The 12,729-nt window shown below is 44.8% G+C and overlaps 1 protein-coding gene, 2 non-coding genes and 1 pseudogene across 6 annotated transcripts in view; 2 read left to right on the top strand and 2 right to left on the bottom strand.

Annotated features, from left to right (window-relative positions):
* The window catches only part of LOC108920698 (FERM, ARHGEF and pleckstrin domain-containing protein 1-like), a 78,453-nt gene that overhangs the window by 939 nt on the left and 64,785 nt on the right, over positions 1-12,729 (top strand). The gene's annotated exons all lie outside the window — the stretch shown is intronic.
* On the top strand, positions 335-498 carry LOC114912061 (U1 spliceosomal RNA). The gene has a single exon (XR_003798051.1). It is a non-coding gene; the product is annotated as a U1 spliceosomal RNA (small nuclear RNA).
* Positions 4,336-4,499, bottom strand: LOC114912060 (U1 spliceosomal RNA). Its single transcript, XR_003798050.1, has one exon. It is a non-coding gene; the product is annotated as a U1 spliceosomal RNA (small nuclear RNA).
* LOC114912055 (uncharacterized) lies at positions 5,167-5,275 on the bottom strand (annotated as a pseudogene).

Raw genomic sequence — 12,729 nt, 5'->3', positions numbered from 1 at the left:
GCACCTCGCTGACTGAACTGTGGCGCTTGTTTTTGTGCCGCGGCACAAACGTGCGGAGAACTACTTCCTCTTTGGAGGCGCCGCTCCCAGCTGTTACAGTCGGCAGCACTGAGGCATCACGGGAAATCGGTGAGACACCGATTGCGAATGAAAAACATCGGAGCCTCTTGAACAAGGGATGTGGAGAAAAGCAAGGAATGATCGCAAAGAGCCCATGGCAGGACAAGAGTCGACGAGTGTGTGTGCGCGCGCGTGTGTGTGTTTCCAAGGCGCCCACCGTGAGACGAGCGTCTGTGGCGTGTAGGGAGGTGTGCCTGCGAAACGTGTACAACTCATACTTACCTGGCAGGGGAGATACCATGATCAAGAAGGTGGTTCACCCAGGGCGAGGCTCAGCCATTGCACTCCGGCTGTGCTGACCCCTGCGAATTCCCCAAATGTGGGAATCTCGACTGCATAATTTCTGGTAGTGGGGGACTGCGTTCGCGCTCTCCCCTGATTCTCTGGGTTTAAAGCAAGAGCAAACAACAATGCTAGTCGCTGGCTGTTTTCTCTCAGCCTGTGATGCAGCTCGTACAGCATTTCTGTGTTTTGTCTATGAAAATACAGTACACGTGCCGTTTGTGTTTTCATTGTTTCGTGTGATGGCAAGAGTTAACATTTAGTAATGGCTGGTGTTTATACTTTAACCCCAGTTTTTAATACTCTACGTGTTCTGTTGTGTAGTGATACAAACGCGCTCAATACTCTCGTTGCTATTTCGAAGTTTAGGTGTTGCTGTACTCGCATGTAAAGCTCAGCGCCGTCTAGTGTTTCGACGCAATATCGCGCAGCGCTCTAGTGAACGGACAAGGCGATTGATTGGACCTTTTTTTTCTCTTATTTTCAGGATGTTACAGATCTCTGGTTACGGAGCACGCGCTATTTCACAACAAAACATACACCGACCTGTGCAAATCTTACTCTCTTTCCCATAACAACTTAAGTGGAAGGATTTTTCTTAACTTCCACATAAAAAACCACTACGCATAATGACATGGATTAAAACGTTCAAAACACCAAACCTACCTTTGTCGATCAATCGTCTGTAAGATTCATAATCCAAAAGTACTGTAGGAATCTCGTGATACAGCGAAGTATATCATGTGGTCTTCATATTAGCTGGTCTTATTGATTTTTATTGTTTTATTTTAGTTTTTATTAGTGGCGTGGCAGTTTTTAGGCTTGCTTTATTTATTGAATAAAGATTTTAGTTATCGGAAATGATGAATGGAGAAATTTTTTCCTGTCCAGTTAGACAGTGTGTGGAACCAGACACCTTTAGTGGGCTGTTGATCCATTCTGACCCGTGAAGAAAAAAAAATAATGATGAACTTCAGAAATTTATCTAACACCATTATTCTTTATTATGAGCTTTCCGCAGGGATGATAAATCCTGGATGCCATGTCAACAATATAATGCATTCAGTTATTCATGGTGTTTCTTTAGCACAAATTAATCTCTGAGGTCCATAAAGTGAGGAGGAAATCGTTCCAGTACAGTTGTTATAGAAAGGATGTAGAAATGAAAAGAGAATAAGATTCGCACATGTAGGTGTATGTTTTGTTGCAAAATAGCGCGTGCTCCGTAACTGGAGATGAGGAAAATTTTGAAGGTGGTGAGAAGAAAAAGAGGTCCAACTAATCGCATTATCCTTTACTCTAGCGCAGCGCAATATTGCGTTGAAACACTAAATGGCACTGAGCTTTAAATGCGACTACAGTGATACATTGAAGTATTGATGAGAGTATTTAGCATGTTTGTATCATTGTAACAGCAGAATACACGGAGTGTTAAAAACTGTCAAAATCATGAAAGTCAGATATGCTAATTGTTTGTTAGTTCTTCACTTACTTGTACTTGAACTGCAAGAACTTTGTGGCGCAAAATAAGTTTTTAAAAATACCGGACGGATTCCTAGAATGACTTCAAACGACGCGAGAAAAACAGGTACAATAACAGTACTGAAACAGGCTTTTTCCAGGCCTGTAGTGACAGTGCTGGTTAAGTGGTAAGATAGTCCAGAATAGGGTTTTCCTCGAAGACGTCGGCAGCTCCAGGGGAGGATGAGAGACCATCACTGGCCGTGAGAATGGCTGCAGGCTTTGAAGAATACCATCCGCTTCCATTGGAGGAACCGGGACGACGTCATCAGATTTCATGAGCGCATTCCTTTCATTCGTAAGATTGTTTTTGGACTCCTGGGACTTCAGGCGGAGGACATTGTCTGTATCTAGAGAAACGGGCCATTGTCCTTTTTCGACGTCACGCTGGTGACCGATGAACGTTATCGGAGGGTGTTGGAGATGTGTAGGGTTAGTGCAATGTATTCTAAGTTGCTCCCCTACTCCATCGAGCCACTCTGGAGGACAGATAGAAGAGTTGTGATTGTCCACGTCTTCGACCCCTTTGTGTCGGCAGACATTGTGGCAGCTTTCCTGGGGGATTCTGCCAATGTTTTCCCCGGATATAGAGAAGACCGGGATCTTTTGGGCATCTGGACTGGATGGAGACGTTTTTTAGTTCGCTTGTGTCCCGACCCTCTGGGGATAGACGATTATAGGCACCCACCTGCGTATTTTACCTTGGGCAAGGCAAGAAGCTACCTATTTTATCCTGGTCAGCCTCCCTTCTGCCATTTGTGTCTTGGTCAGGGACATACCAGAAGATCTTGCAAGACAATGAAGTGCCGGGTGATGTTTGGAGAATGACTGCGTAGGCCCCTGCCGCTGTACCCGGGGGGGGGGAAGATCACCTCTCCCGCAGCTGCCTACAGCGCAAGCCGACCTATGTGGGGGAGGTGCGGGCAGAGGCAGTGCCTACGGGGGATGGTGTGGAAGCCAAGCCTTTGTGTGGCAACGTTGCGGAGCACCTGGGATCAGTGGCGGGTGCTGAGGTAACAGAGCGGTTGTCCCAGGCCAGTGTGGCACGGTCTCCTTCTTCGCTGGGCACTTCTGGAGGTCCCGGGCCAAGGAGGAGAGAGACACACCTGGTCACACAGACATTTTACGGGGTTTTGTGGGAGTGACCAGGAAGAAGAAGAGGCGTAGGAGGGAGGCTGGGTTGATCTCCTATACTGCACTGGGGGTGCCGGTCTTGACTGAGACCTCTCAAAAGGGCTGAGAAAATCCTCCCTCCTCCATAGCGGTACCCAGTCATTCAGGTTTATTAGTCATTGATTTGGTCTTGGGTGGGGTCTCCCCCTAGGTTCAGTTTGTCAGGGCAGGGGGAAGAGTCCCACCTGACAGTGGGGTTACTTAGAAGCCAAAGAGAGGTGGAAGGGCCTCTTTTGGCTGTGACCCCACAGGTTTGTGGCAGATCCTCCATCCTGGGGTAAGTAACACACGTCCTTTCGCACTCACAAAACACCGTAAGTCGTATTTTTGGTGAACGTTAAGCGTTGTGTTTTGTGGTGTGTTATGTGTTTTATGTTAGGTGTAGGGTTTCTAATCTTTTATGGCACATTTTATTTAAGTTGCACACTTTTAAACATTTATAGCACTTATTGCAATTTTAAAGTAGTCACTTGTAAATGACTACATGTGTGGTGTGTTGGTATTATTTATTTATTTATTATGTTTAGTTTAGTGTAGTGTAGATTGTTTTGTTGTGTGGGTGAATGCTGTGTTCTAATTCTATATGTATTTTATCATTCACCTATCCCACTAAAACATCAATAGGAGAGCGGTGTTGTGAAAAGGGAAAACACCCAAAAACGGTAGGTAAGGTGTATGGTAACATCCTGGGAACAGGTCAGGGGACCGCCCCGCCCTCTTGAGCGGTGAATGTTACCGGGTAAGTTTCCTTTTAATTATTTATGATGTTTGGTTTTAAGGCTTGGGGTATGTTTTTAGTGCTTTGAAAGTTCTGCCATGCAGTCTTTGATATTAGCTGGTCTTGTTGATTTTATTGTTTTACTTTAAATTTTATTATTGGCATGGCAGTTTTCAGGATTGATTTATTGAATAAAGATTTTAATTACGCAAATCGATGAATGAAGAAAGGTATTCCTGTCGAGTTAGACAGTGTGTGGAACCAGACACCTAAATTTTGAAGTAGCGGCGATAGTATGTTGACTGTTAATTCTTGACATACTCGTACCCAAAAAACGAGAACATTGCACCAAAGGACGAGCTCCTACGTTAGTGTCACACGAAACAATGAAAACACAAACGGCACGTGTACTGTACTTTCATAGACAAAACACAGAAATGCTGTACGAGCTGCATCACAGGCTGAGAGAAAACAGCCAGCGACTAGCATTGTTGTTTGCTCTTGCTTTAAACCCAGAGAATCAGGGGAGAGCGCGAACGCAGTCCCCCACTACCAGAAATTATGCAGTCGAGATTCCCACATTTGGGGAATTCGCAGGGGTCAGCACAGCCGGAGTGCAATGGCTGAGCCTCGCCCTGGGTGAACCACCTTCTTGATCATGGTATCTCCCCTGCCAGGTAAGTATGAGTTGTACACGTTTCGCAGGCACACCTCCCTACACGCCACAGACGCTCGTCTCACGGTGGGCGCCTTGGAAACACACACACGCGCGCGCACACACACTCGTCGACTCTTGTCCTGCCATGGGCTCTTTGCGATCATTCCTTGCTTTTCTCCACATCCCTTGTTCAAGAGGCTCCGATGTTTTTCATTCGCAATCGGTGTCTCACCGATTTCCCGTGATGCCTCAGTGCTGCCGACTGTAACAGCTGGGAGCGGCGCCTCCAAAGAGGAAGTAGTTCTCCGCACGTTTGTGCCGCGGCACAAAAACAAGCGCCACAGTTCAGTCAGCGAGGTGCTGTGAACGGCGTACGACCTTGTTGTGAGCGCAGAAAAATGCAACTTCGCGGATCGTGCGCACATGGAGCGTTTTACAACCTAGCGTGGTATAATAATAAAGGGTAGCGGCACGTGAGCTGCACAGACAGTGTAAATGAAGTTGACGAGAGTGAAAATCGGCGACGCCGGGTTCGCTGTGTGTAATACATGGCAAAATGTTAATGATATTAAGAGATATTGCAGAGCAGGTCGACTTAAACTAGGCAATAGTTTAACGTTAGGAAGAGACTGTAGGGTGCAGAAAGAAAGGAGGAAAGCGCGCGGTGGTACTAGCGGGGGGGAAAAAAAGAAAAAGCTTACAGCACCCGGTATTCCCAGGCGGTCTCCCATCCAAGTACTAACCGGGCCCGACCCTGCTTAGCTTCCGAGATCGGACGTATTCAGGGTGGTATGGCCGTAAACGGTGATAAGTGCTACAGACATCGTACATATACCTTATTTGTTTACAAACTGACTATAGAGTATAATGGTGTGTTATTAAGACGTACAGGACTTGCGGCTTGGCGCTACTGCATGCAAGAACTGACCTTGAACTTCCGGTTCAAGGTTTTAGTATTTTATAACGTTGAAGCGTTCCCTCATCCATACCTCTAAGTCACCGCTTTGCAATAAAATAGTAAAAGTGTAAAATGCACCATAGTACAATACACTACATAATTGTGAAACATCATAGAGGCACCGGTGAGTAAGGTTCATGTTGCGCCTTTTTTTTTCTTTTTTTATTTTTGTTTTTTTGCACTGCGTTGTCAGGGAAGGATTTCAGTCTTTACGATTACGTAGCGCTGAACCGGTTTTCTAGGTTTAGTTCAGCTAGTATGCTGTGCAGTTCCTGCTGTTTAGAAATGTCAAAATGTAGTGAAAAATATGTTCTTTGCAGTTCTGTAAAGTTCGAGCGCGACGACTGGACGTTTTATTTTATTAACTATAATAAATGTTGTCACGTTCAACAGTCATAACCCCTTTCCCAAAAGAAGGAAAGAAATTGCATTTCATTTTGCTTCAGTTGCGCCTCATAAACGGTTTCAGCGCAGTTCCGTGAAGAAGTTCCTTCCACGGCGTCCTCGAACGCCTCACAAACATCCCGAGGAGGGTCTGCTGTTCTCTCTGTCCAGCGCAGCGAAACAACGTCACTCACTGTTTATGTAAGAAGCAGAACCCGCGGCAGACCCATTACCCAAGACAGAACTTTAATAGTAGGGGAAAAAAAAACTCTATCAAGCTTTTATTTCTGTCTCCGAATACAAAAACAGGGCTGCACTGACAAGGAAGTTTTCCAGCAACTCCTGTACACTTAGTGTAACAGAGAGGAGATGAAGTGGATGTTCACAGTGAGGTCTCCGCGCGTTATGCGTGGCACGACCACTAGATGGCGACGCTGGACCGTGTCCCTCATCTCGTGAGCGCTCCTCACCCTGATAGGTGCGACGGAGGAACTGCGCCTCCGTCATTGTTCGCACTCCCCCCCCTCTCCCACACACACGGATGCACACATACACCCCCGCGCGCGCACGCACACACACACGCACACCCACACGCGCTCTCTCCAGTCCGCTGCCGCTGTCAGCGCAGTCCGGGACCAGTCGCTTAGATATGGCGACCACGATGAAGCCTCATCTCGGAACGATGAGCCTCTGAACTCTAAATCACAAAAGACACTCAGAGCTGCGGATTAAACCGGAATACATTCGAGCGGCTCCCGGCGCAAGACCACGCGTGGATCATCCGTCGGGTTATTGAACAGGTAGGAGGCGATCGATTCAGCGCTAACTTGTTTAAATTGCACATGGTGGTCGGTCCCGGTCCTGGTCCCGATCCCCAGATCGGCGGCATTTCTGACATCATCGTGACCTTGTTGAAACAGCCGCGCAACGTTCGTGTAACAGCGTGTCAGAAATGTGCAGGAAACGTGTTCGCCTCCAGAAAGCAGGAGAACAGGCTGGTGTCTCATCCAGCCAGAGGGCTACGAGATGCGACCAACTGTAGTGAGAAATGTAACGCATCATGCGATGTGATGATGTGGGAAAAAGTTAACACACAGTGCGATGATTCCCGACCCGTGTAGTGTCATTGTGTGCTGGAAGTGACACCGTGTTTTTTATTTAAAGAGCAAGTTTGCGCACACATGTGGATCACTGCTGTCCCTTTTCCTCTGGGAATGTCCGCATGATACCCGCGAATACATCATTCCCCAGTCTAATAATATTCACATTATTATTATTATTGTTGTTGTTGTCTTTATTTGTGCATTATTTTTATTAAGATTACTTTTATCCATTATGTAAATATTTTTTCTCGAAATCGCAACAATAAACAGTGAATGGGACCAATATCCACAGTCACAAATGATACACTAATAAATAATTGTACAGGTGAATAAAGCAAACCAATCTGAATTGCCTCACATCCACAATGAAACAAAAATGAAATATGTCACAAAAACAGATACAGCACAACTCATAAATTTATTTATATGTGCACAGTATGTGTATAGGTAAGTTGGTCCGAAACTGTTGACTCTGAAGGAATAGATGGTATTCAGCTGGGGGGGTTGGTCAATTTCTCATTTACTATATGTAAGAAAGAATGAACCAAACCAGTGATAATACTGTTTCAAATCGTACACAAACCTTTGATGCTTCAAGCCTTGTCTTTCTGTTTAGACCGTCCACATAACACGAATGTACTTAACCTACTAACACATTAGTCTTCAGGATTATACTAACCTACTTTCAGTGGTAAGGCATTACCTTAATAAGTGCTCCTCAGACTGTCAGAGCTGTGATCGAGGTATTTTCAGTAATGAATCTTTTTTGGGCTTGTCCGTTAGCATTAACTTCACTCCACCAGCTCTATTTTTATGGGTCAAACACATTAATGTACATTAGGATGCCTTATTTCGGTGTTTCTGGTCCCCAGTTTTCTACCTCTTCCACATCAAGGTGTGTGGAAGTGAACGTGGCACTGGGGTCTTTTGAAGTTGCCTTTGAGATGTTGTTCCAAAGCCCTGCATGTTATATGTATATTTATAAGGTTTCATTAAAGATCCAGACTTCCTCCCCCTCTGCCACAGATGTGATATTTTCTCTGGAGGGCCATTAAGAGGAGCTTTCATGAGACAAGATGAAATTAATGTAATTCTGAGATTTATGTTGCAGATTTTGTCCCTTATCCTTAGCATTATAATTGTAGACAGCCGGTTGTTTTTTTTTTAAAGTTTATTATAATAGGCAGAATGCTGTGCTCCTAGACTAAAATTACCATATGTGGGCACTGCCAGGTAGCGTGCCAAGGAAGCTCACTTCTGCCTTTGTTGATGTGCTGATGTCAAGATGTCATCTGTTACAGAGAAAAATTTCATCTATTTTTCTTATTGTATTTTGTCATTCCCCTGTGGAGTAACTGTTCCTGCTGGGAATGTTATCAGATGCCTTCTCTTTGTCTTTCATGCAAATTTTGCACAGGATTTCCCGCATATCTGAGGCTAAACCACAGTGGCCTCCAACAAGATGACTTGAAGCTTTTGTTTCCCAACGAAGAACCTTCAGAAGGTTGTCATGATGTTGCAGGATAGTCTCTTCTGAGGGAGTTCTCTGCTCAAGGTGTAGTGTCATTGTGTTAAATCGCCTGCAATACTGTGCAAGTTTGCCCATCTTGAGCGCAGGGGCTTTCCATTGCCTGCTGGTCCAATGGAAGCAGGTTCCTTGTCAGGTTGGGCTGTTGGCATGGAAATCAAAAGTGGTGAATGGAGAGAGTGGTTTGAAACTGGCCTGTAATGGAAACCAGCTGTGTGGGCTAGAAACAGCAGGAGCGCAGCAGGGCGGCACGCCAAAGGTGTTTCTGTGGTCCTGCTCCGCAGCCGAGTGTCTGCTCCTGTCCAAACCCTTCGCCGTGCTGACACCAGCCCCCTCTCCTCGGGATGGCCTTGAGGGAAAATCAGGAGAGCAAGGTGAAAGCCAGGGTAAATGATGTAGGAGCCACATCGCAGACACTGCTCATCAAAGATCTGTCTTGTATTCTTGTTACTGTGTGCTTGTGGCATTAGTGGAATGAAACTGGGCTTGTGACTGGTCTTTCATGACTAGTGAGGGACCTTGCATTCATTAGTAAGGTACTACACCCTACTTACTGTAAACCTTACTTTACTAAATATAAAGCTGTGCAATTGACTAATAACGTTAATTAGTAAACCATGTAATCTTTCACTTAGAGTCGAGGTATCTATTAACCTATAAGTAATTTAATAAGTAACACAGGATGCTGACACATCCTCGATACCCGTCTGACTTTTCTCGTGGCCAAAAGTTAGGAGACAGTAAAGAATAAGTTCAGTGTTTCTCTACTTTTGTAGTTCTGGAGTGGAGTTGTTCTAGGGCAGAACCCACTCTTATGGAGGCACCTTCAGGAGAACCACCGGCGTACAGGTTGATTCGCAAGTAGGGGAAGGAAAAGTGAGAGCATGGGCGGCAGCGAATGCTGTCTTTGGACCAGTCCACCCATGTGCCGTCCAAGGTTTCAGCATCGCTTTGCTTCCACCCGGGTGAAAGCTATGCGGTTTGGGAGCCAAAGAAAGCAGGAGCTTGTCAGGCAACCCCCCCCCCAAAAGTGACATGTCGTATGGGGGTCGGGGGGCTGTGGCTGGAGATGGTGTGGGGGTGGGGGCCTTGCTGAGTGAACTTCCAGACTAGCCACGAAATCTGGCCAAATGTGGTTAGTGTGGTCTCCCCTCGTTCTTAGTTAATGGTGAGGTGGTGCACCAGGTGTCCGTTCCAGCCAGTGATCTCATGATCTCATTTCTACTCGGGTTGTCGTGATGTTGCAAGATAATCTCTTCTGGTGGAATACTGTGCCTCATGTACGCTCCTGGTTTGGATTAGCCAGACAGTGTCTTATTTCAAATGGGGGTCAGGTTTCAGTGTTCCGAGCACAAGTGGGATTAGGTTTTTTGTTTTTTTTTAAAATGAGGCGAGGTCATTAGCGTGAGTGACAAGTACCTCATTAGAATAGATTCTTTAAATATTGATTTCACACTAACGGAGATGGGAATTAATTGGTATGTCTACCAGCTTCGTACACCATATAATTATGTGCCTGATTAAGCTTAAAATTAGAACTACACTTTTCTTAACGAGGAAAAGCACAGTTTTGATGGGATATGATGTACTTTTCATTTTTTCATCTTTTCATTTTTTCATGTACTGTGATTGGACGGTGTGATAGTATATATTTTTGAGTGAACTCAGCAAAGCATTATCTGTTTGGTGTATGCTTGGTCATGCCAAAAATATTTTCACGCTTTTAATTAATGCATAATCCAGGTAAATATTTGATAACTAAAGTCAGGTAAAGGTACTTTCCACAGACAAAATGAACAGTGTTGAGTAAAAATAACGGACTGCTTGGGCTGTAGGTAGTTTGTGTGGCCAGGAGATGTTCTGTGCTGTGTCCAGTCTGACTTCATCGTCCTAGAAACCCTCCATGGGACAATTGTACAGCTAATTGTTGTTCACAGAGCTGTACTCATAAGAGGGATTCTGAGGATTCGGATGCTTTACAGTCAGATTCCATGATTCCTGTTCTATGCGTACTGGATGGTGAACAGCTTCACACTCCAAGGTTTTATTAAGGTCTTTAATTAAATATTAAATGCCTATGAATGTCCATCCATCCAACCATCTGGTGCTAAGGTGATCCACAGCCTATTGTTCAAGCCTGACTGGTATCCTCTTATGTTTTCTAACCCACATGTAGGGCAGCATTGCTTTCTGTGTAGCCACCATGCCTCCCCTCTCGAACGTGTATTTGAACTTCCTGCTCAGCGCATTGCTGAGCTCGTAAGTACAGATAAAAGTGGCGTACACACGAGTACAGGTTGAGTATAGCTCTGCGCCACTGGCAGCGCCAAGTCAAACTGTTGGCAGTGCCAGTTCTGTTCTTTAGTGGACTCGCTCTATCTTTCCAGGCCACCCTTTTGGCCGCAGAGGGGTTGGCTTGGAAACGTCAGTGAGCGGAGGATCATGCGGCACATTAGCTGACATAGTCAATATGGTGGGGAACCTGTGCAAAAGGGGTGGTTTCTGAACCTGTTCCACCTGTTTCTGCTGCAGGCAGATTATCAAGAAGCAGATTTGCCAGGGCTGGGAGGTGGGTGGGTGCTTGTGGTCATGTTTCAAGGCACGAGAAGTAAATCAGGTGCCCAGTTTAGATAAGCAGTGGGTGAGCTCTTCGTTGCCTCCTAATACTAGTGCTGAAAGTCACACATTTGCAGAGCGGATATCGTGTGGCTGTATAGACATTTCTATACTTTTTAAGGAGATTTTTTAGGTAATTGGCAGGTGGAAATCCAATGTGTCTGCAGTTATTTTGTTCATTAAATAATTTACTTGGGTGGTAGCTGAAGAACATTTGTTGGTCTTAATAAAAAGTTTTCACTGTTGTAGCTCCACCTGACAGAATTCATTTTATTTTTATTTGTATTAATCATTCTGGTTGTTTCATCATAAATACTTCAGTGTGACTCCTGCAGCTATCATAAAATTTGGCAAAAAATTTCCTGGCTATTGACTGTGACCATTCCAGTTATTTTACTGTGACCCAAAGTCCATATCATTCTGTGTGCCGGCTGCTTCATTCCTCATTTTGCCTGATCTTGATTTTTTTCGAGGCAGGAGGTGGTGGCCCAATTTAGCATTTATGGCCTAAAGGAGCATGCTGGACCAATACTGCACAGCCCCTGTTTTCAGTGGTTATGTTCATGAGTGTTAGATTATATGTTAAAATATCAAGTGTCTGACTGTAAGCGTGGAAAACCTCTGGTTTTGGCTGACAAATGCTAAAGGTTGTTAACAGAATGTTCCATCTTGAGCAAAAAAGACGCCTCTGTCCTGCAATGCACGCTTTAGCTGTCGTTCTCATGTCACATCAAGAATACGACAACAATTAAAATGGTTATTAATTGCATTACTGCATAACAGAGAGCATGAAAAGGAATACTATACAAATAAAAATTAAAGGAGTGATCACACAGATTAGTATTATTAATATTGACTAATTTACAAAATCCAAATGAAAACTTGATGAAAAAACGAAGACGGTTGTGTGGGTTTGGCTCTTGGATAGGGACTGGCTGACGCACACAGAAAACACACTCAACCCTCAGCAGGAGGGCAGGGGTCAGACTCAGTTATGCCGGACTGGATGCATTCAAGGACGGCTGTTGCTCCCAGATGGAATGTGTTAAACGCTGAAGCCGTGAGACTGTGTTCTAGTCTCACGCAAACCATGGTACTTGGGCCTCAAACTGGATTAAGTGTGGCCCTTGATCGGCTTCATCAGGAATCCAAAAAGTTCCAGATTCCAGTGACTGTTGAAAAATGTATCATTTCTTAGTCACCTATGGAAGACTGGAGGAAAATGTCATCATACTGAATGAAATAGACATGATAAATTCCATTCTGATTTATTTTTGTTTAACTTTTTGTCTGCCCAGTCTCTGACTGTAGAAGCAGCGGTCATTAAGGCAGTAATCTTGGTGTTCTCCTGTTGTACGTTTTCTCCTGTTCCTCTGAATTAAACCCTGTAAGATGACCATTGATCTGGAAATGAGATTCCAAGGCCATTCACATTCCATCCTTGCCTGAGAAGCTGCCATGATCAGTTCCCTTTACCAAACTCTGTTTTGACATTGTCAGTTTTCAACCGCTCGATCCTGCTGCTTCTGTACAATCCGTCAGATGAAAACCCGGTGACCCCTTTTTTGCCAGCTGCAGATGATCTGTGCTCTTTAATATGGCTCGCTCCAGTAAATTAAACAATTTTTCTCATTGAGTACCACTTAGGAAAAGTTGGCAATCAGGAAA

This window comes from Scleropages formosus, chromosome 12, assembly GCF_900964775.1.
Source record: "Scleropages formosus chromosome 12, fSclFor1.1, whole genome shotgun sequence".
Taxonomy (NCBI): domain Eukaryota; kingdom Metazoa; phylum Chordata; class Actinopteri; order Osteoglossiformes; family Osteoglossidae; genus Scleropages; species Scleropages formosus.
This window is presented reverse-complemented; position numbering and strand designations above follow the sequence as displayed.